The sequence below is a fragment of the Phyllobates terribilis genome, unplaced genomic scaffold, assembly GCF_046119375.1.
Source record: "Phyllobates terribilis strain yellow unplaced genomic scaffold, ASM4611937v1 Scaffold_9__5_contigs__length_417890890, whole genome shotgun sequence".
NCBI lineage: Eukaryota > Metazoa > Chordata > Amphibia > Anura > Dendrobatidae > Phyllobates > Phyllobates terribilis.
The window spans coordinates 11114718-11140178 of record NW_027362769.1 but is presented as its reverse complement, the minus strand read 5'-3'; the positions used below and the strand labels follow the sequence as shown (position 1 = coordinate 11140178).

Genomic DNA, 25461 nt, shown 5'->3' with positions numbered 1-25461 from the left:
ATGCAAAAACAAAAATAGTACACATATTTGCTATCGCCGCGTCCAGAACAATCCGATTTAGGCTAAGTGCCCACGATGCCGAAATGCTGCAGATTTTTTCCGCATCTCCCTGGCAGGAAAAACGCATGCGGATTTTACATGCATTTTTCCTGCCAGGTCGAAGCGTTTGTCAAGCATTGTAATATGCATTTCTGCATGCGGGTTATCAAGCACTTTTCCAAGCGATTTTAGCATCACTTGGAAAAGTGCTTGGCAATCGGCATGGATTTATATAGTGGGACCAAGTAATAGTTAAAAAAAGAATAAAAATGGTAAAAAATAAACATTATACTTATCTTCTGATGGCCCCCGGTCTTTTCTCCGGTGCGTCCGGTCACTTGTACAGCTCACGGTGGTCTAAAAGGACCTGCGGTGACGTCATTTAGTCATGTGACAGGTCACGCAACCGCCGACGTTGGCGGTCACGTGACCTGTCACATGACTAAATGACATCACCTTTTAGACCACCGCAAGCTGTACAAGAGACCGGACGCATCGTAAAGGAGACCGAGGGACATCGGAAGGTAAGTATATGTTTAATTTTTGTTTTAAATTCTTTTTTTACAGGTTCTATGGTACCCAGCTCTGGAGGAGAGTCTCCTCTTCTCCAGACCCAGGTACCATCCGCACATTGAATCGTTTAATATCCGCATGTGCACATGTAGCCATGCAGATATTAAGCGATTCAATGCAAGTCAATGGCGGCAAGTACGCTGCGTGTCCACAAAATTAATGGACATGCTGCGTATTTTTCTGCAATGATAATCCGCAGAGGAAATTTCCGCAGCATGTGCACAGCGCATGCGGATTATCATTGGGGACCATGGGGCACGTATTACCAAGCACTTTTTAAGCATTTTCGCTGCGGAATTCCGAGGCAAAAACGCTTGAAAAATGCATAGTGGGCACGCAGCCTTATAAAACTAATTAACCCCTTCTGTGCACACAGTAAAAATAAATAAAAAATGGAGCAAAAAACTATGCTTTTTCATCATACCGCCAACAAAAAGTGGAATAAAATGTGATCAAAAAGCCAAATGGAAATAAAAATGGTACCGCTAAAATGTCATCTTGTCCCGCAAAAAAAAAGCCGCCTGCGCAGCTCCATCAGTGGAAAAATAAAAAAGTTATAGCTCTCAGAACGATGCACAACTCAGCGATGCACAAACAATTCTTTTTTATATAAAATAGATTTTATTGTGTAAAAGCACCAAAACATAAAAACACTATATAACTACGATAAGTGTAGTATCGCTGCAATCGTACTGACCCGAAGAATAAAGCTGTCTTATAGAGATGAGCGTTGTTCTACTCGAACTGTTCGCCAATCTCAAATTCGAGCTGTTTTGGGCGGTGTTCGAGCCGTTCGGCGAACACGAACAATTTGAGAAAAATTCGGCTGTTCGAGGTTATGTTCGATAACTGTTCGTGCACCAAAATCATAACTGGATTTTTTCTCAGTAATGATGAAAATTAATGTTAATACGCAGTTTGAGTTTACAGTGGGGTGGGGGGAGGGGCAGGGGATGGATCTCTGCAGGAACAATGAAGATCTCCATTTTTTTTTCTCTTTCCCGCATTTGCAGTGGGGAGGTGCAATCTGTCAGCCTATCAGCAGCGCACACACGGAGCGAAGTGCTTTTTTTCACACAAGCAAGGGCATGTGTCATTGGCAGTGTATGTCACATGTCCTTGCCCTATAAGACCAAGCCATTTTCCCCGTCGCCACCATTTTCTCACTGCTGCAGCTGCGTGTTAGACGGCACCGCTGTTGCTGTGTGCGCTATACCTTGTTAATTTCAAGCCAATTTTCGCACAAATATACAGATAGCTTGGGAGTAGGGAATAGTTGTGATTGCAGTCCTTTTAAGGACTAGGTTACAGCATTTCCTACGACTTTTATCAGGGAGGTCTGTGCTCTTAAATAGATAGATTGTGGGAGTAAAGACTAATTGTAATTGGAGTCCTTTTCAGGACTAGGTTACATCAGTTCCTATCAGTTTTTGCCAGGCAGGTCTGTGCCAGTGCTGTGCAAGTTTTTTTCACAGCATTTGGCTGAATCTAGCAAAGCTAATCCTTTTTGGCCTATTGCAGAGTGTGTTAGTCAGTGGAGTAGCCTATCTGTGTTGCAAGATATACCACCTGTGTATAGAATACCAATTTTTTTACTGCACCTAGTGAAGTAAAATCTTTTGGGCATAGCATCATTCTATTAGTCCATCTATACTGACCTCCATCAGGTTGCAAACTGAATATAATTTTTTTCTGCATCTAGCTCTGAAAAAATATTTGGCCTTCTAGCAGTGTGTCGGACTTTCTCTATTAGTCCATCTATACTGACCTCCATCAGGTTGCAAATTAAAAATAATTTTTATCTGCATCTACAGTATGCATGATAATGCCCCGTCTCATGCTGCACATAACACATCTGCATCTCTGGCTGCTATGGGCATAAAAGGGGACAAACTTATGGTGTGGCACCCATGCTCCCCTGACCTCAACCCCATTGAGAACCTCTGGAGCATCATCAAAAGAAGTGTCTATGATGGCGGGAGGCAGTTCACATCTAAGCAACAGCTCTGGGAGGGTATTCTGTCCTCATGCAAAACAATTGAAGCAGAAACCATCCAAAACCTGACAAATTCAATGGACGAGAGAGTTTAGAATCTCCTTTCGAACAAGGGGTCCCATGTGCAAATGTAACATCACCTAAATAAAGTTTTGAGTTGAAAACTGTTTGATTTCAGTTTGTAATAACCTGCTAATGCTTATAATTTCAAAAATGACCATTTTTTTGTTATTTATTAAAATGAAAAGGTTGAAAACTCTGCTGTGCATAATAATTTGGAACATGCATTTTGAGTGCAGTTTGAGTTTTTTATTTTTTTTTAAATATACTGCTATCATAGACAGTTTGTACAAAAACCTTTCAATTGTACTCTAATAGTTATTTGACTGAAAAATTACAATGACTGCAATTCATATAGGTAATTTGGGAAAATCTGAGAAAATATTATTTGCATAATAATTTGGAACACAGTGTAGTTCCCAACCGTCCTGGTTTCAGCGAGACTATCCCAATTTGATGGTGCAGTCCTGTTGTCCCGGCTGGTCAGGGCTTTGTCCTGACTTCCGCTCACTCTCTTCTTCTGCATTTCTCTGTATATTCTTACATAAATTAAATAAACAGTTCCTTCCTTTTCTTGTGATTAACCTCTTCCCGTCCGCCCACTGTATATAAACGTCGGCGCTTGCTGGGCTCTGTGCATCACAGACATTTATGAACGGTCGGCGGTCTTGCAGCACTCAGGACCCCCAGGATCCTGCAAGAGCTGTGATTCCTGTGCAGAGCGACAGCTCTGACAGGTAACATCATCGGGACCTGATTGGATCAGGTCCCAATGATGTTAACTCTTTGCTATCTTTTAGATGCCGCGGCATTTAAAAGACAGTGAGAGGGAAAGGGGGTCGTCCACTCTCCTTTCCGACGGCCCCCGTGATAAGATCTGGCATTGTCATGGCAGCCGGAGGTCACATGATTACCCTCAGGTCTGTTATTTACGGTGGCCTGCTAGGCTCAGCCAGCAGCTGAGTCTAACAGGAGATCTGACAGTGTAAAACTGTCAGGTCTCGTGCAATGCAATACATGTCTATTGCATTGCACGAGACCAGTGATCAGAAAAATAAAAAAATTTACTTAGTCCCATACAGGCACTAAGTAAAAAAGTAAAAAAAAAAGTCTTAAAGAAAAATGTTTTCAAACTATTAAAAAAAGAATAAAAAATAAAAATAATATTAAACCAATAAAACCATAAATTTATGCAAAAACAAAAATAGTACACATATTTGCTATCGCCGCGTCCAGAACAATCCGATTTAGGCTAAGTGCCCACGATGCCGAAATGCTGCAGATTTTTTCCGCATCTCCCTGGCAGGAAAAACGCATGCGGATTTTACATGCATTTTTCCTGCCAGGTCGAAGCGTTTGTCAAGCATTGTAATATGCATTTCTGCATGCGGGTTATCAAGCGCTTTTCCAAGCGATTTTAGCATCACTTGGAAAAGTGCTTGGCAATCGGCATGGATTTATATAGTGGGAGCAAGTAATAGTTAAAAAAAGAATAAAAATGGTAAAAAATAAACATTATACTTATCTTCTGATGGCCCCCGGTCTTTTCTCCGGTGCGTCCGGTCACTTGTACAGCTCACGGTGGTCTAAAAGGACCTGCGGTGACGTCATTTAGTCATGTGACAGGTCACGCAACCGCCGACGTTGGCGGTCACGTGACCTGTCACATGACTAAATGACATCACCTTTTAGACCACCGCAAGCTGTACAAGAGACCGGACGCATCGTAAAGGAGACCGAGGGACATCGGAAGGTAAGTATATGTTTAATTTTTATTTTAAATTCTTTTTTTACAGGTTCTATGGTACCCAGCTCTGGAGGAGAGTCTCCTCTTCTCAAGACCCAGGTACCATCCGCACATTGAATCGTTTAATATCCGCATGTGCACATGTAGCCATGCAGATATTAAGCGATTCAATGCAAGTCAATGGCGGCAAGTACGCTGCGTGTCCACAAAATTAATGGACATGTTGCGTATTTTTCTGCAATGATAATCCGCAGAGGAAATTTCCGCAGCATGTGCACAGCGCATGCGGATTATCATTGGGGACCATGGGGCACGTATTACCAAGCGCTTTTTAAGCATTTTCGCTGCGGAATTCCGAGGCAAAAACGCTTGAAAAATGCATAGTGGGCACGCAGCCTTATAAAACTAATTAACCCCTTCTGTGCACACAGTAAAAATAAATAAAAAATGGAGCAAAAAACTATGCTTTTTCATCATACCGCCAACAAAAAGTGGAATAAAATGTGATCAAAAAGCCAAATGGAAATAAAAATGGTACCGCTAAAATGTCATCTTGTCCCGCAAAAAAAAAGCTGCCTGCGCAGCTCCATCAGTGGAAAAATAAAAAAGTTATAGCTCTCAGAACGATGCACAACTCAGCGATGCACAAACAATTATTTTTTATATAAAATAGATTTTATTGTGTAAAAGCACCAAAACATAAAAACACTATATAACTACGATAAGTGTAGTATCGCTGCAATCGTACTGACCCGAAGAATAAAGCTGTCTTATAGAGATGAGCGTTGTTCTACTCGAACTGTTCGCCAATCTCAAATTCGAGCTGTTTTGGGCGGTGTTCGAGCCGTTCGGCGAACACGAACAATTTGAGAAAAATTCGGCTGTTCGAGGTTATGTTCGATAACTGTTCGTGCACCAAAATCATAACTGGATTTTTTCTCAGTAATGATGAAAATTAATGTTAATACGCAGTTTGAGTGTACAGCGGGGTGGGGGGAGGGGCAGTGGATGGATCTCTGCAGGAACAATGAAGATCTCCATTTTTTTTTCTCTTTCCTGCATTTGCAGTGGGGAGGTGCAATCTGTCAGCCTATCAGCAGCGCACACACGGAGCGAAGTGCTTTTTTTCACACAAGCAAGGGCATGTGTCATTGGCAGTGTATGTCACATGTCCTTGCCCTATAAGACCAAGCCATTTTCCCCGTCGCCACCATTTTCTCACTGCTGCAGCTGCGTGTTAGACGGCACCGCTGTTGCTGTGTGCGCTATACCTTGTTAATTTCAAGCCAATTTTCGCACAAATATACAGATAGCTTGGGAGTAGGGAATAGTTGTGATTGCAGTCCTTTTAAGGACTAGGTTACAGCATTTCCTACGACTTTTATCAGGGAGGTCTGTGCTCTTAAATAGATAGATTGTGGGAGTAAAGACTAATTGTAATTGGAGTCCTTTTCAGGACTAGGTTACATCAGTTCCTATCAGTTTTTGCCAGGCAGGTCTGTGCCAGTGCTGTGCAAGTTTTTTTCACAGCATTTGGCTGAATCTAGCAAAGCTAATCCTTTTTGGCCTATTGCAGAGTGTGTTAGTCAGTGGAGTAGCCTATCTGTGTTGCAAGATATACCACCTGTGTATAGAATACCAATTTTTTTACTGCACCTAGTGAAGTAAAATCTTTTGGGCATAGCATCATTCTATTAGTCCATCTATACTGACCTCCATCAGGTTGCAAACTGAACATAATTTTTTTCTGCATCTAGCTCTGAAAAAATATTTGGCCTTCTAGCAGTGTGTCGGACTTTCTCTATTAGTCCATCTATACTGACCTCCATGAGGTTGCAAATTAAAAATAATTTTTATCTGCATCTACAGTATGCATGATAATGCCCCGTCTCATGCTGCACATAACACATCTGCATCTCTGGCTGCTATGGGCATAAAAGGGGACAAACTTATGGTGTGGCACCCATGCTCCCCTGACCTCAACCCCATTGAGAACCTCTGGAGCATCATCAAAAGAAGTGTCTATGATGGCGGGAGGCAGTTCACATCTAAGCAACAGCTCTGGGAGGGTATTCTGTCCTCATGCAAAACAATTGAAGCAGAAACCATCCAAAACCTGACAAATTCAATGGACGAGAGAGTTCAGAATCTCCTTTCGAACAAGGGGTCCCATGTGCAAATGTAACATCACCTAAATAAAGTTTTGAGTTGAAAACTGTTTGATTTCAGTTTGTAATAACCTGCTAATGCTTATAATTTCAAAAATGACCATTTTTTTGTTATTTATTAAAATGAAAAGGTTGAAAACTCTGCTGTGCATAATAATTTGGAACATGCATTTTGAGTGCAGTTTGAGTTTTTTATTTTTTTTTAAATATACTGCTATCATAGACAGTTTGTACAAAAACCTTTCAATTGTACTCTAATAGTTATTTGACTGAAAAATTACAATGACTGCAATTCATATAGGTAATTTGGGAAAATCTGAGAAAATATTATTTGCATAATAATTTGGAACACAGTGTAGTTCCCAACCGTCCTGGTTTCAGCGAGACTATCCCAATTTGATGGTGCAGTCCTGTTGTCCCGGCTGGTCAGGGCTTTGTCCTGACTTCCGCTCACTCTCTTCTTCTGCATTTCTCTGTATATTCTTACATAAATTAAATAAACAGTTCCTTCCTTTTCTTGTGATTAACCTCTTCCCGTCCGCCCACTGTATATAAACGTCGGCGCTTGCTGGGCTCTGTGCATCACAGACATTTATGAACGGTCGGCGGTCTTGCAGCACTCAGGACCCCCAGGATCCTGCAAGAGCTGTGATTCCTGTGCAGAGCGACAGCTCTGACAGGTAACATCATCGGGACCTGATTGGATCAGGTCCCAATGATGTTAACTCTTTGCTATCTTTTAGATGCCGCGGCATTTAAAAGACAGTGAGAGGGAAAGGGGGTCGTCCACTCTCCTTTCCGACGGCCCCCGTGATAAGATCTGGCATTGTCATGGCAGCCGGAGGTCACATGATTACCCTCAGGTCTGTTATTTACGGTGGCCTGCTAGGCTCAGCCAGCAGCTGAGTCTAACAGGAGATCTGACAGTGTAAAACTGTCAGGTCTCGTGCAATGCAATACATGTCTATTGCATTGCACGAGACCAGTGATCAGAAAAATAAAAAAATTTACTTAGTCCCATACAGGCACTAAGTAAAAAAGTAAAAAAAAAAAGTCTTAAAGAAAAATGTTTTCAAACTGTTAAAAAAAGAATAAAAAATAAAAAAAATATTAAACCAATAAAACCATATATTTATGCAAAAACAAAAATAGTACACATATTTGCTATCGACGCGTCCAGAACAATCCGATTTAGGCTAAGTGCCCACGATGCCGAAATGCTGCAGATTTTTTCCGCATCTCCCTGGCAGGAAAAACGCATGCGGATTTTACATGCATTTTTCCTGCCAGGTCGAAGCGTTTGTCAAGCATTGTAATATGCATTTCTGCATGCGGGTTATCAAGCGCTTTTCCAAGCGATTTTAGCATCACTTGGAAAAGTGCTTGACAATCGGCATGGATTTATATAGTGGGACCAAGTAATAGTTAAAAAAAGAATAAAAATGGTAAAAAATAAACATTATACTTATCTTCTGATGGCCCCCGGTCTTTTCTCCGGTGCGTCCGGTCACTTGTACAGCTCACGGTGGTCTAAAAGGACCTGCGGTGACGTCATTTAGTCATGTGACAGGTCACGCAACCGCCGACGTTGGCGGTCACGTGACCTGTCACATGACTAAATGACATCACCTTTTAGACCACCGCAAGCTGTACAAGAGACCGGACGCATCGTAAAGGAGACCGAGGGACATCGGAAGGTAAGTATATGTTTAATTTTTATTTTAAATTCTTTTTTTACAGGTTCTATGGTACCCAGCTCTGGAGGAGAGTCTCCTCTTCTCCAGACCCGGGTACCATCCGCACATTGAATCGTTTAATATCCGCATGTGCACATGTAGCCATGCAGATATTAAGCGATTCAATGCAAGTCAATGGCGGCAAGTACGCTGCGTGTCCACAAAATTAATGGACATGCTGCGTATTTTTCTGCAATGATAATCCGCAGAGGAAATTTCCGCAGCATGTGCACAGCGCATGCGGATTATCATTGGGGACCATGGGGCAAGTATTACCAAGCGCTTTTTAAGCATTTTCGCTGCGGAAATTCCGAGGCAAAAACGCTTGAAAAACGCATAGTGGGCACGCAGCCTTATAAAACTAATTAACCCCTTCTGTGCACACAGTAAAAATAAATAAAAAATGGAGCAAAAAACTATGCTTTTTCATCATACCGCCAACAAAAAGTGGAATAAAATGTGATCAAAAAGCTAAATGGAAATAAAAATGGTACCGCTAAAATGTCATCTTGTCCCGCAAAAAAAAAGCCGCCTGCGCAGCTCCATCAGTGGAAAAATAAAAAAGTTATAGCTCTCAGAACGATGCACAACTCAGCGATGCACAAACAATTCTTTTTTATATAAAATAGATTTTATTGTGTAAAAGCACCAAAACATAAAAACACTATATAACTACGATAAGTGTAGTATCGCTGCAATCGTACTGACCCGAAGAATAAAGCTGTCTTATAGAGATGAGCGTTGTTCTACTCGAACTGTTCGCCAATCTCAAATTCGAGCTGTTTTGGGCGGTGTTCGAGCCGTTCGGCGAACACGAACAATTTGAGAAAAATTCGGCTGTTCGAGGTTATGTTCGATAACTGTTCGTGCACCAAAATCATAACTGGATTTTTTCTCAGTAATGATGAAAATTAATGTTAATACGCAGTTTGAGTGTACAGCGGGTTGGGGGGAGGGGCAGGGGATGGATCTCTGCAGGAACAATGAAGATCTCCATTTTTTTATCTCTTTCCCGCATTTGCAGTGGGGAGGTGCAATCTGTCAGCCTATCAGCAGCGCACACACGGAGCGAAGTGCTTTTTTTCACACAAGCAAGGGCATGTGTCATTGGCAGTGTATGTCACATGTCCTTGCCCTATAAGACCAAGCCATTTTCCCCGTCGCCAACATTTTCTCACTGCTGCAGCTGCGTGTTAGACGACACCGCTGTTGCTGTGTGTGCTATACCTTGTTATTTTCAAGCCAATTTTCGCACAAATATACAGATAGCTTGGGAGTAGGGAATAGTTGTGATTGCAGTCCTTTTAAGGACTAGGTTACAGCATTTCCTACGACTTTTATCAGGGAGGTCTGTGCTCTTAAATAGATAGATTGTGGGAGTAAAGACTAATTGTAATTGGAGTCCTTTTCAGGACTAGGTTACATCAGTTCCTATCAGTTTTTGCCAGGCAGGTCTGTGCCAGTCCTGTGCAAGTTTTTTTCACAGCATTTGGCTGAATCTAGCAAAGCTAATCCTTTTTGGCCTATTGCAGAGTGTGTTAGTCAGTGGAGTAGCCTATCTGTGTTGCAAGATATACCACCTGTGTATAGAATACCAATTTTTTTACTGCACCTAGTGAAGTAAAATCTTTTGGGCATAGCATCATTCTATTAGTCCATCTATACTGACCTCCATCAGGTTGCAAACTGAATATAATTTTTTTCTGCATCTAGCTCTGGAAAAATATTTGGCCTTCTAGCAGTGTGTCGGACTTTCTCTATTAGTCCATCTATACTGACCTCCATCAGGTTGCAAATTAAAAATAATTTTTATCTGCATCTACAGTACCTCTGAAAAAATATTTGGGCTTCTAGCTGTGTGTGGGACTTGTTGTATTAGTCCATCTATACTGACGTCCATCAGGTTGCAAACTGAATATATTTTTTTCTGCATCTACCTCTGAAAAAATATTTGGCTTCTAGCTGTGTGTGGGACTTGTTGTATTAGTCCATCTATACTGACCTCCATCAGGTTGCAAACAGAATATATTTTTTTCTGCATCTACCTCTGAAAAAATATTGGGCTTCTAGCTGTGTGTGGGACTTGTTGTATTAGTCCATCTATACTGACCTCCATCAGGTTGCAAACTGAATATATTTTTTTCTGCATCTACCTCTGAAAAAATATTGGGCTTCTAGCTGTGTATGGGACTTGTTGTATTAGTCCATCTATACTGACCTCCATCAGGTTGCAAATTGAATATATTTTTTTCTGCATCTACCTCTGAAAAAATATTGGGCTTCTAGCTGTGTGTGGGACTTGTTGTATTAGTCCATCTATACTGACCTCCATCAGGTTGCAAACTGAATATATTTTTTTCTGCATCTACCTCTGAAAAAATATTGGGCTTCTAGCTGTGTGTGGGACTTGTTGTATTAGTCCATCTATACTGACCTCCATCAGGTTGCAAACTGAATATATTTTTTTCTGCATCTACCTCTGAAAAAATATTGGGCTTCTAGCTGTGTGTGGGTCTTGTTCTATTAATCCATCTATACAGACCTCCATCAGGTTGCAAACTGAATATAATTTTTTTCTGCATCTAGCTCTGAAAAAATATTTGGCCTTCTAGCAGTGTGTCGGACTTTCTCTATTAGTCCATCTATACTGACCTCCATCAGGTTGAAAATTAAAAATAATTTTTATCTGCATCTACAGTACCTCTGAAAACATATTTGGGCTTCTAGCTGTGTGTGGGACTTGTTGTATTAGTCCATCTATACTGACCTCCATCAGGTTGCAAACTGAATATATTTTTTTCTGCATCTACCTCTGAAAAAATATTGGGCTTCTAGCTGTGTGTGGGACTTGTTGTATTAGTCCATCTATACTGACCTCCATTAGGTTGCAAACTGAATATATTTTTTTCTGCATCTACCTCTGAAAAAATATTGGGCTTCTAGCTGTGTGTGGGTCTTGTTCTATTAATCCATCTATACACACCTCCATCAGGTTGCAAACTGAATATAATTTTTTTCTGCATCTAGCTCTGAAAAAATATTTGGCCTTCTAGCAGTGTGTGGGACTTTCTCTGTTAGTCCATCTATACTGACCTCCATCAGGTTGCAAATTGAATATAATTTTTTTCTGCATCTAGCTCTGAAAAAATATTTGGCCTTCTAGCAGTGTGTGGGACTTTCTCTGTTAGTCCATCTATACTGACCTCCATCAGGTTGCAAACTGAATATAATTTTTTTCTGCATCTAGCTCTGAAAAAATATTTGGCCTTCTAGCAGTGTGTCGGACTTTCTCTATTAGTCCATCTATACTGATCTCCATCAGGTTGCAAATTAAAAATAATTTTTATCTGTATCTACAGTACCTCTGAAAAAATATTTGGGCTTCTAGCTGTGTGTGGGACTTGTTGTATTAGTCCATCTATACTGACCTCCATCAGGTTGCAAACTGAATATATTTTTTTCTGCATCTACCTCTGAAAAAATATTGGGCTTCTAGCTGTGTGTGGGTCTTGTTCTATTAATCCATCTATACAGACCTCCATCAGGTTGCAAACTGAATATAATTTTTTTCTGCATCTAGCTCTGAAAAACTATTTGGCCTTCTAGCAGTGTGTGGGACTTTCTCTGTTAGTCCATCTATACTGACCTCCATCAGGTTGCAAACTAAATATAATTTTTTTCTGCATCTAGCTCTGAAAAAATATTTGGCCTTCTAGCAGTGTGTGGGACTTTCTCTGTTAGTCCATCTATACTGACCTCCATCAGGTTGCAAACTGAATATAATTTTTTTCTGCATCTAGCTCTGAAAAAATATTTGGCCTTCTAGCAGTGTGTCGGACTTTCTCTATTAGTCCATCTATACTGACCTCCATCAGGTTGCAAATTAAAAATAATTTTTAATCTGCATCTACAGTACCTCTGAAAAAATATTTGGGCTTCTAGCTGTGTGTGGGACTTGTTGTATTAGTCCATCTATACTGACGTCCATCAGGTTGCAAACTGAACATATTTTTTTCTGCATCTACCTCTGAAAAAATATTGGGCTTCTAGCTGTGTGTGGGACTTGTTGTATTAGTCCATCTATACTGACATCCATCAGGTTGCAAACTGAATATATTTTTTTCTGCATCTACCTCTGAAAAAATATTGGGCTTCTAGCTGTGTGTGGGTCTTGTTCTATTAATCCATCTATACAGACCTCCATCAGGTTGCAAATTGAATATATTTTTTTCTGCATCTACCTCTGAAAAAATATTGGGCTTCTAGCTGTGTGTGGGACTTGTTGTATTAGTCCATCTATACTGACCTCCACAGGTTGCAAACTGAATATATTTTTTTCTGCATCTACCTCTAAAAAAATATTGGGCTTCTAGCTGTGTGTGGGACTTGTTGTATTAGTCCATCTATACTGACCTCCATCAGGTTGCAAACTGAATATATTTTTTTCTGCATCTACCTCTGAAAAAATATTGGGCTTCTAGCTGTGTGTGGGACTTGTTGTATTAGTCCATCTATACTGACCTCCATCAGGTTGCAAACTGAATATATATTTTTTCTGCATCTACCTCTGAAAAAATATTGGGCTTCTAGCTGTGTGTGGGACTTGTTGTATTAGTCCATCTATACTGACCTCCATCAGGTTGCAAATTGAATATAATTTTTTTCTGCATCTAACCCAGCCAATAGTTTTGGCCTAATACCACAGTTTGGCCACTCAGCTCTGCTCGGTTACCATCCATTGTTTTTTTGTGCAAACAACTCCAGAGTTGTGAATTAGTTAACCACCAAAATGAGTGGAAAAAGGCCTGCTGCTGGTGGAAAGGGGAATAGGCGTGTTGGGAAGGGGAAAAAAGGTTGTGTCCGTGGGGTAGGTGTTAAAGCAACAGTAACATCTGCAGAAGAAAGACCATCTTCCAGCCAAACTAAAATGTCTACTTCTTTTAGCGGACAATGTGATAAGATCCCTTTCTTACGGCCACGCCAATCGCTACAAATTCCAGATGAGGCACAAAAACAGCAGGTGCTTCAACGGATATCAAGTGCTCCTTTAAGTGGGCTCTCCTCCACATCAACTTCAACATCACAAATACTCCAGTCCTCAAAGGTGTCACCCCAATCGCACTTGCTTTCTCACAGCTTCCAAATCTCCAGCTGCCCGTCTGAGTATGAGGTAGAACAGATGGTTGAGTCTGCAGAGCTGTTTACTCATACTATAGCCTGGGAATCAGAGGTCAACTCCAGCGCTTCTGTGAATCCAGACGAGGAAATGATCTGCACTGATGCCCAGAATCTTTATGAGTCGGATCCAGGACCAGACGCAGAAGGTTCTGACCATAATGTAGACCCTCATTCCCAAACTGTAACTCCTGTTGGTGGAGACAATGAGGAAGACGATGATAAGACTCAAATACCTGATTGGAGCGACAACTTTAGTTTTTTGTCAGGGCAGGAACAGGTTGGCTCTGAGGACGACGGGTGTGATAACGCACAGGGTGATGATGATGAGGTTGGAGATCCCACTTACTGTCAACCCACAGTCAGCCAAGAGATGAGGTCAGCAGAGGAGGTGGAGGAAGATGCTAGTGACGACGAGGTCAGGTTGCGCCTTCCTGGACAGAGACGTAGTACTGGAAGCACGTCAACAACTGCATCCTCAAACACAACTCTGCCTCTCACCACAAGTCATGGTGGCTCTTCAGGTTGCATGGGTGCTAAGCCTTGCATAGCCTGGGCATTTTTTCAGATCGATAAAGATGACCCAACTCGTGTTATCTGTAACATTTGTCAGCAAAAGCTAAGTAGAGGCCAAAAAATACATAGTTTGAGTACTTCATGCATGAACCGGCACATGGACATGAAGCATAAGTTGCAGTGGGAAGCTCAGTGTGCTACAATGCGGCCTAGCCGTCCGGGCCAACCACCGTCTGCCATATCTTGTGCATCCGCGGCCTCTTCATCCTCTGTGACTGGGGGGACAGCAGTCACACCTGTTTTGGGGCGCAGACCTGCCACCTCTTTACCCGCAACAGCCAGCGTGATTGGCAGGTCATCATTTTCTTTGGAGGTGGGAACACCAGCTGGTGTTGAGCGCTGTCCGACATCGATAGCACCACCTTTGGATCAAGGCAACCTAACATGTCCACCTGCATCTTCCTCACAGACCGGCAGTTTGCCGGGGACACCCTTATCAACCCCGTCTAAGCACAATAGCCAGCCCTCGGTCCCTCAGATGTGGACAAGTAAAAGACCATTTCCTCCTAGCCATGAGAAAGCTAAGAGGTTGAATTTCACCATCTGCAAGCTCTTGGCTACAGAAATGCTGCCTTTCCGCCTGGTGGACACAGAGGATTTTCGAGACCTTATGTCCGTCGCAGTGCCCCAGTACCAGATGCCCAGTCGGCACTACTTCTCAAAGAAAGGTGTGCCTGCGCTCCACCAGCATGTCGCACACAACATCACCGCTTCTTTGAGAAACTCTGTGTGTGACAGGGTGCATTTCACCACAGACACTTGGACGAGTAGGCATGGACAGGGGCGTTACATGTCGCTGACTGGGCACTGGGTAACTATGGTGACAGCAGGACAAGGGGCTGCTGTCCAAGTCTTGCCGTCCCCACGAGTTGTGCGTCAATCCTCTTTATGTCAAAGTTCCTCCACTGCTTCTGCCTCCTCAACCTCCTCTCGGTCTTCCACCTGCACCCAAAGCCTGTCTGGTCATGCCACAAGCTTTCTAACTGCGCAGAAGGGATCCTGCACACCTCCTTACTATGCTGGCAGTAGGGCTCAACGTCATCAGGCGGTTTTTACATTGAAATGTCTGGGAAATGTGAGTCACACAGCTGAGGAGTTGTGGTCAGCTCTGGAGAACCAATTTCATGAATGGTTGTCTCCACTGGACCTGAAACCAGGGAAGGCCGTGTGCGACAATGCTGCAAACCTGGGTGCGGCCCTTCGCCGGGGCAATGTCACACACGTGCCTTGTATGGCTCACGTGTTGAACCTGGTTGTCCAGCAATTTTTAGCCCACTATCCCAGACTAGATGGCCTTCTGCAGAGGGCACGGTCGCTGTGTGCTCACTTCCGCCGTTCGCATCCCGCAGCTCAGCGACTTACATCTCTACAGAAGTCGTTGGGCCTGCCACTTCACCGGCTAAAATGCGATGTGCCTACCCGGTGGAATTCAACTCTGCACATGTTGCAGCGACTGTGGCAGCACCGACAAGCCCTGGTGCAATACGTTCTGACGTATAGCCTGGGCCAACGAGATTCAGAGGTGGGGCAAATCACGCTGGAGGAGTGGTCTCAGATCAGGGACCTATGCACCCTTCTGCACAGTTTTGAAATGGCAACAAAGATGTTTAGTGCTGACGATGCCATTATCAGCATGACTATTCCGGTGATTTACATGCTGGAGCACATGTTAAACAGAATTCGGAGTCAGGTGGTGGCACAAGAGGAGGTGGAGGAAGTAGAGGAGGAGGAGTTGTATGCGGAAGGGCTAACATCTGCAAGGTCCAGACGGTCGGCAACACCAAGGCGGAAGGCATGTGAGGGTGGGGGAGATGGTTTTACCAGGGCGCATGGTAGCAGCCAAACTAGTGAGGAAGGTGCAGGAGCCCAGGAAGAAGTGGAGGACGAACTGATGGAAGACTCATCAGATGAGGGAGACCTTGATCACATTTCTGTTGTGCGAGGTTGGGGGGAGAGGACAGAGGAAGGAAGCATGATTGTTACCTCGCCAACAACACAACAGGGACTTGGTGCTCCTGGATGCGCAACACACATGAGTGCCTTCTTGCTGCACTACCTGCAACATGACCCTCGAATTGTGAGAATTAGAAATAATCCTGACTACTGGGTTGCCACACTGTTAGATCCCCGGTACAAAAGTAAATTTGCAGAAATTATTCCTGCCATAGAAAGGGATGCACGCATGCAGGAGTATCAGCAGAGACTGTTGCAGAATCTTACATGTGCTTTTCCACAAAATACCAGTGGTGCACGTAGTGAATCTCACAGTTCCAACTTGCCAACCGTGGGACCGTCAAGTGTTCAGCACTCAAACCGTAACAGAACCACAGTATCTGCTGGTAACATCAATTTTGCGGAATCATTTCACCACTTTTTTAGCCCATCCTTTGCAAGGCCACAGGAGACAAGAAGTCTGACACATAGTCAACGCCTAGAGACGATGGTACAGGAGTATCTCCAAGTAAACATTGAAGCCACGACTGTGTCACTGGACCCTTGCTCTTTTTGGGCTTCCAATCTGGATAAATGGCCGGAGCTAGCCACTTACGCCTTGGAGATCTTGTCATGCCCCGCAGCCAGCGTTCTGTCTGAACGTGTGTTCAGCGCTGCTGGTGGTGTGCTGACAGATAAGCGCACGCGGCTCTCCACTGATAATGTAGACAGACTCACGTTCATAAAGATGAACAAATCATGGATCCGAAACGACTTTTCTACCCCTGTGTCATCCTGGGGAGAGTAAAAGCTTGATGATTGGTTAAAATCACCCTACCAACCGTTTTACGCTTTCAAATTACTAATCATGTTTATCTGTATCTTGGCTGGAAAATAATTTGGGCTTTGTAGCAGTGTGCAGCACTGATCCTATTAGGCCATCTATACTAAAGCTTCACCAGATTTAAAATTAAAAATAATTTTTAGCTGCATCTAGCCCGGAAAATAATTTTGGGGCTCCGAGATGCGCAAGACACATAAGTGCCTTCTTGCTGCACTACCTGCAGCATGACCCTCATATTGTCAGAATTCGAAGTAATCATGACTACTGGGTTGCCACACTCTTAGATCCCCCAAACTTTTCGATCAACCTTTTCATTTTAATAAAGACCAAAAAAATGGTCATTTTTGAAATTATAAGCATTAGCAGGTTGTTAGAAACTGAAATCAAACAGTTTTCAACTCAAAACTTTATTCTAGGTGATGTTACATTTTCACATAGGACCCCTTGTTCGAAAGGAGCTTCTGAACTCTCTCGTCCATTGAATTTGTCAGGTTTTGGATGGTTTCTGCTTCAATTGTTTTGCATGAGGACAGAATACCCTCCCAGAGCTGTTGCTTAGATGTGAACTGCCTCCCGCCATCATAGACACTCCTTTTAATGATGCTCCAAAGGTTCTGAATGGGGTAGAGGTCAGGGGAGCATGGGGGTCACACCATAAGTTTGTCCCCGTTTATGCCCATATCAGCCAGAGATGCAGATGTTTTATGTGCAGCATGAGATGGTGCATTATCATGCAGAAAAATGATCTTGCTGTGAAATACACGGTTCTTCTTCTTGAACCATGCAGGAAGTGCTGTTTGAGAAAATCCACATACATTATGGAGTTCATCTTTAGCGCCTTCAGGGATCCTAAAGGGGCCGACAATCTCTCTCCCCATGATTCAAGCCCAAAACATTACTCCACCTCCTCCTTGTTGGCGCTGTAGCCGTGCTTGCGTGGGGTGTCCATCAACCAGCCATCCTCCACTCCATCCATCTGGACCATCGAGCGCTGCACGGCACTCATCCGTGAACAAAACTGTTTTGAAATCAGTCTTCATGTAATGTTTGGCCCACTGGAGCCGTTTCTGCTTGTGTGAAGTGGATAGAGGAGGTCGACAGGATGGCATATGCACAGCTGCAAACCTCTGAAGGACCCTGCATCTTGTTGTTCGGGGGACGTTGGAGGCACAAGCAGCTTCAAAAACTTGTCTGCTGCTATGACAAGGCTTTTTTGCCGCTGCTCTTTCAACCTGACGTAATTGCCTGTAGGAAAGAGTCCTCAATTTGCCCTTATCAGCACGCACACATGTGTACTGTGAATCAGCTACATACCTCTTGATTGCCAAGACACTTCATCCTGATCATCGCACAATGTTGATTGTAGTCATGCCTTGACCTAAACACTCCACAATTTGTTGCTTCTCAGCAGCCGACACATCCTTTTTCTTTCCCATTTTGGCAGAAAATGTAGGCTGCTTAATAATGTGAGAGAGCCTTCTTAAGTAGTCTTGCCTTTCATTGGACACACCTGCCAAACTAATTAGCACAGGTGTCTGCAATTGCTTACAGTGATATAAAGAGCCCTGACACACATCACCATCAATGAGTTTAACTGACAAACAAACAAATTCTTCCCTTATCACTCCTAAACACTTTTTGCATAATAATTTGGAACGCAGTGTACATGTGCTTTTCCACAAAACACCAGCGGTTCACGTAGTGAATCTTACAGTTCTAACTTGCCAACTGTGGTCTGTATGGAGTTGTTCAATAAAGGGCCCAAAATTAAGATAACATAGATGGGAGAGGTCTCTATGAATAGGAATTCCTAAGTATTTGATACCCTGTGAGGGCCAGGCAAAGGGAAAGTTGGACTGGATGGAATCCTATATGGATTTGGGGAGGAAGACATCGAGGGCCTCAGACTTCGCTGCATTGATTTTAAAATTTGACCATGTAACAAAGTGATCTATTTCAGCCATAACAGCATGGATGGATATATGTGATTGAGTGATATATACTAGGACATCATCAGCAAATAGAGAGCACTTGTACTCGGTGCCTCCCACCTCAATCCACCTAATATTGGGGTTATGGCGAATTGATGAGAGCAGGTGCTCCGTCACTAGGATGTATAAGAGAGGGGACAGAGGACATCCCTGCCTTGTCCCATTGGTGATTGTGAAAGGTGATGAAAATGTTCTGACGCACCCCCTAGGCCTTGGGACACCCGGAGCCGGACCCTTTTTGGTGGATGCTGGTGGTTGTAGTCTTCGTGGCGGCGACCCGGTTCCGTGGCTCAGGGCGGTCAAACCAGTGGCGGAACTATTTATGTGGTTTTGATGTTTAAATGTACGACTACGCCACCCGTGGATTGCGGTCAGAGTGAACCGCCGCTACAGGGCAGACCGCTGAGGCTGGTGTTGTGGGTGCAGCAGAGCGTAGCATAACTCCCCACGGGAGGAGTATAGCCTCAGGGCAGTGTATGCGGAGGATGGGGGTGGTGGTGCAGGGCAGCAGCAGTAACGACACGGAGTCAGTGATGCAGTTCAGGGCCTTTACTCACAGTTCTTATTATCCAGACCACGTCTGCAGGTAACGGCTGCCCACGTCGTACTGTGCTCACCAGGTGAGGGGCTCAGACAACTCCCAGATAACTTTGGAGCACTTCACAGGACCCCCTTTGTGTGTCCTTTGTCTGGCCTTTCTTACCAACACTTCTGTCCGGCTGCCTCGGGCCTCCTCTTGGTAAACTTGGCGCCAGTTTCCCTGACCCTATGTGGTGCCTTCCTAGCAGGTGTAGCGAGGGGCTGCGCCACATAAAATGTCAGAGCCTCCGGTTTCTAGCTGAGGGTCGTTTCCTGCCTCCACTAGTTCGGGGACCGGTCTCCCCCTTTGGCCTGACCCCTCCACGCAGGTGGATTCGGGCGTACGGTGGCGACTCGCCCGTCCGCACCCCTGGGATCCCTTCATTCCTCGTTCCTGGAGCCTTCTCCGCTCCTCTTCCTTCCTTCTCTCTCTTCCAGGCCTGGGCCTCTGTTACTAGGCCCGCCTCCGGAGCAGAGCTCATGCAGAGCCCCTGCTCCCTGCCACTTCTGCTCAGACTTCTCTGCACTGAACTAAGATGGTGCCCACCTTTTATACTCCCTTCTCAATGCACCCAGGAACTGCTTCCTCCCTGCTCCTGCACTACAGGGTTCCCCTTCCTCAGTGTTCCCTCCCCCCACTCCAGCCAGGGACAGGGACTGTCGTGCCCATCTCAGGGGCATATTGGTCGCCCTGCCCCACGGCAATGTGGTGTAATGCATGCAGGTGTCGGGTCCTGATCCACACTACATCCTTACCTGAGAGTGAGATATCACATCTCTGGGTGAGGTGCAATACCTCTGTAGCAACCGAGCCCTCAGGGTGCTACAGTTCCATTTATCTTCAGCCTAGGTGACGTATTGCGATACAGGGCCGTGATTTTGGCTATAAAAGGGTCCCCTAGACCCCTACCCCAAGCTTTTTAAGAGAATCATATATGGCGTGCCAGGAGACTCTATGGAATGCTTTCTCAGCATCCAACGAGAGTATCTAATTACAAATTTTTAACGGCATCTAGCCCAGGAAATACTTTGTGCCTAGTAGCAGTGTCTGCTAGTCAGCGGATTATCCCGGCTGTTAAGCAAGCTACACCACCTGTAGTTTGGACACTTAATTTTTTCAAAGGAAATGCTTCGGGACCACGGGATACTCAGTGAAGAGCATCAGGAGGCACCCCAAGGCATAGGGGCTCGGACTGGCAGTAGGATGCCTTGCGGTGGACAGCCGAGCTCGATCCTTATAAAAGCTTTTTAACTGCAGCAGCTTTAGTGGACGCTACTGGAGCTGGAATTACGCGGCTGCTGGCATGAGACTTGCCCTCCAATAGATCCTTGTAAATGGATTTAAAGTGTATTTATTCAAATTAGAGAGACAATTTAAATTAAAAAGCTTAGAGCTGCCTCCACCACAGGGGGGCTCGCTCGACCCACCAGCGGACAGGCACCAGTATTGGGAGAGGGGGGCTGGCCATCAGGGTTCACCGCGGCTCTGGCACAAACCCGGCGACACGGAGGTGGCACGGGCAGGAGCGGACTGGCCGTGTCGGCTTCTCACTTTTTGGATTTTAGAAGGGCATGACATGCCTATATCTGTGTCTCCCCCTCCTTTTACTCCTCCACCTCTTTTATTTTCGCATGACTATATGTACTTGTCACTTTTCCATGTGCTAGTTATGTCTTCTGAGCAGTTTGTCAGCTTTTGGACACCTTTGAAGGTGTTTTCTATGTGTTTCTATGTGTTTTTGTTTGTCTGCCATTGGTTTTAACGGTGTTCGAAGGTGTTCGACGAACAGTTCGACGAACAGTTCGGCGAACACACCGGTGTTCGACGAACCGAACCGAACTCGAACACTACGGGGGTGGCTCAACACTACTGTCTTATCACTTTTACCACAAGCGGAACGGCACTAAAAAAAACCCTCAAAAAACAAATCCTGAATTGTTGGTTTTTGTTCATTCTGCCTCCCAAAAACAGAATAGAAAGCGATGAAAAAATGTTGTGTGACCAAGACAAACGTCAACTCATCCTGCAAAAAACAAGCCCTAACATGACTCTGTCGGCCAAAATATGCTACACATAGCTCCCAAAGTATGGTGATGCAAAAACTAGGTTTTGCGCAAAAAAAGAGTCTTTTAGTGTGTGACAGCTGCCAAACATAAAAACCCAATATAAATCTGGTATCGCTGTAATCTCGAAGAATAAAGTTATCTAATTATTTATAGAGCACGAGGAACAGCGTAAAGAATAAATAAAAACAATTCTTCACCTGCTGCTGATTTGTTCATTCTGCTTCTCAAAACAACGCAGTAAGACTCAGCTCACATTTATTCTGCGCTCTGCGCTGAACGCTTACACCCGGGTTTCCGTGTAAATCTCTGAAGTACGTGATTCAGAAGGAACCCCCAGTGAAATATTCCTGGGATGAGGCAGATAGAGGCACCGTTGACACTGTATGGCCTGTGATCCCATGGTGCCAGTTTTTTAAGACGAGCATAAAAGTGCGGTTGGCCACTTCAGAAAAAAAGGACACTGCTAAACAGAGGCCAGACGGAGTCCAGAGTAACTCTGCTGCCTCATTATAGTGAATGGATCCCACGGTGGTTTCATCTGAATTATACACTTGGAGATTTAGATTGAAACCCCGATGTAAGTGCTCAGCCTAGAGCACCGGATAAACGTTATGTAAAATGTTCCCAATAAAATCTTCAAATCAATCCACAAAAAAAGTCCCCACTCAGTTCCATCATCTATTAACAAAAATATAAGGGGCTTCCATGCTACTGGTAGCACAAAAGCTCTGGAAAAGCGAATTGGCCCTTGCCCCCCAAAAGAAATTCAGAAAATTCTGTGCTCCCAAATCCAAATGTCCCCTCCACCATCTGAGCCCCACAGTGTGCCTAAACTACTGTACATTTAGGGTCCACATGTTTGGCATCTCTGTAGCAGTGAGAACCCGCCTAATTTTTGGGATCCATGTGTCCAGAAGCATGAGCTGGGCACAACGTACTGGGCACTACAAAGTACTGGTCACTTCATTGGCAATTTGAAATTTTCACTCAGCAACATCCACTGCTGCTTGTTTTTGGAGAACACCCATGAAGTCAAAATCGTCACTACACATGTAGAAAAATTCCCACACCTGTAGAAAAATTCCCAAAGGGGTATAATTTCCAAAATGGGGTCATTTGAGTGGGTATCCTGCTCTTCTAGCACTTAGGGGCTCTGTATATGGAGTCTGCAAACTATTCTACAAAAATTTGTTCTCCAACAGTCAAATAGCGCTCCGTCCCTCCCAGGGCTCGCCGAATGTACTGTACAGCCACATATGTCTGACACATTTTGGCACAATTTTTACTGTTGCCATGTGTGAAAATGTAAAATCTGGTTAAATTTTTTCTTCACCGCCCAATGGCATAAAATTCTGTGAGTCACATGTGGTGTCATTATTATCACTGCACCCCTAGATTAATTCATTGCGAGGTGTATTTTGTAAAATGGGGTCACTTATGGAGGGGGTTCTGCTGTTCTGGGACCTCGGGGGCTCTCCCAGTGGGTCATGTCACCTGAAAACCACAACAGTAAAATCTGCACTGTAACATGGCGCTCCTTCCCTTATAAGCTTTGCGTTGTGCCTGAAAAGTAGTTTTCGACCACTTATGGGGTATTGATGTACTTAAGAGAAGTTGTGTAACATTTTCTCTTATTACCACTTTTGAAAATTGCAAACTTGGGGTCAAAGCAATATTTTAGTGGAAAAAAATTGTAATATTTAATTTACTCAGCCCAATGTTATATAAGTTTGTGTATCACCCGAGGGTTAAAAAATACTCATTACTCCACTAGATGAATTCCTTGAGAGGTGTAGTTTACAAAATGGGGTTTCGGCATGTCAGCAACTCTTCAAATGTGACATGGTGTCCGCAACCTATCCCAGCCAACATAGCGCTCCTTCCCTGCTGTGCATCAAAGCAGTAGTTTTCCACCACATATGGGGCATAGATGTACTCAGGAGAAATTGCCCAACAGTTTTTGGGGTCCATTTTCTCCCCTTACCCTTGTAAAAATAAAAAATTTGGGGCTAAAATATCATTTTTGTGGAAAAAGTTTGACTTTTTTATTTTCACGGCTCTACGTTATAAACTTCTGTGAAGCACCTGGGGGTTCAGGGTGCTCACCACACATCTAGATAAGTTCCTTGAGGGGTCTAGTTTCCAAAATGGAGTCAGTTGTGGGCAGTTTCGACTGTTTAGGCACATCAGGGGCTCCACAAACGCAACATGGCATCTACTAATTATTCAAGCAAATTTTACATTCAAAAAGTCAAATGGCGCTCCTTCCCTTCTGAGCCCTGCCGTGTTCCCAAACAGTGGTGTTCCCCTACATATGGTATATCAGCTTGCTCAGGAGAAAATGCACAACAAATGGTATGGTGTAATTTCTTCTGTTACTCTTATGAAAATGCAAAATATGGGGCTGAAAAACATTTTTGTAGGAAAAATGTGAAAATTGTATTTTTATGGCTCAATGTTAGAAACTTCTGTGAAGCACCTTGGGGTTCAAGGTGCTCACCACACATCTAGATAACTTCCCTCAGGGGTCTAGTTTCCAAAATGGTGTCACTTGTTGGGAGTTTCCACTGTTTAGGCACATCTCAGACACCCCAAGCGCAGCATGGCGTCCACTAATTATTCAAGCAAATTTTACATTCAAAAAGTCAACTGGTGCTCTTTCCCTTCCGAGCCCTACCATGCACCCAAACAGTGGTTTTCCCCAACATATGGGGTATCGGCATGTTCAGGAGAAATTGAACAACAAATTTTGCAGTCCGTTTTTTCCTGTTACCCTTGCAAAAATAAAAAAATTTGAGTCTAAAATAACATTTTTGTCAAAAAAAGTTAAATGTTCATTGCTTTCTTCCACACTGCAAAAATTCCTGTGAAGCACTTGAAGGGTTAATAAACTTCTTGAATGTGGTTTTGAGCACCTTGAGGAGTGCAGTTTTTAGAATAGTGTCACTTTTGGGTATTTTCTCTCAAAAAGGCCCCTCAAAGTCACTTCAAATATGATGTGGCCCCTAAAAAAATGGTTTTGTAAACTTTGTTGAAAAAATGAGAAATCAATGGTCAATTTTAACCCTTATAACTTCCTAACAAAAAAAAATGTGGTTCCAAAATTGAGCTGATGTAAAGTAGAGATGTGGGAAATGTTATTCATTAACTATTCTGTGTGACATATCTCTCTGATTTAAGGGCATGAAAACTCAAAGTTTGAAAATTGCAACATTTTCGCCAAATTTCTGATTTTTTCACAAATAAATGCATGTCATACCAAACAAATTTTACCACTATCATGAAGTACAATATGTCACGAAAAAACTATCTCAGAATCAATGGGATCCGTTGAAGCATTCCAGAGTGAAAAAATTGGCCTGGTCACGAAGGCGAAAACAGGCTCTGGCGCAAAAGGGTTAAACCCTCAACCTGTATTATTGCAGCTAAAGCTATGAGACACAACTACACTCATGAAGTTGGGAGAACTTGGAGTATACTTGAAGCTACATTGCAAGCTCTGAACCCACAGGCAAGTTAAACTAGTACATAGAGATACATCTGTATACAGCAATGTATATCTCAGTCCCTGTATTCTAGAAGAAAAATAAAATCAATATTTTTTCTTATTATAAAATTACTAAAAAAATGAAATACAATTGCAATAATGACATTTTAAATGTTCTTCTTTTAAAAAATATTAAACATCAAAACTTAGCAAATAACATGGACATATTAATATCCTTGTATTTGTAACAACCTGAACAACATAGGAATCAGATATTTATGGTAATTGGAAAATGGCATAAAAAATGGCATGATTACATTTTTATGAGTTTAATGGAGAAAAAAAATCAATAAAAATGTACCACTGAGGCCGTGATCACACGTAGCGTAAATTTATTATTATGCTTTAATTATATAGCGCCTTCATGTTCCGCAATGTTTTATACACATTATCATCGCTGTCCCACATGGGCATCACAATCTAAATTCCCT

At 43.3% G+C, this 25461-nt stretch overlaps 1 protein-coding gene across 1 annotated transcript in view; it reads right to left on the bottom strand.

Annotated features, from left to right (window-relative positions):
• The window catches only part of TRPM2 (transient receptor potential cation channel subfamily M member 2), a 1046990-nt gene that overhangs the window by 368167 nt on the left and 653362 nt on the right, over positions 1 to 25461 (bottom strand). The gene's annotated exons all lie outside the window — the stretch shown is intronic.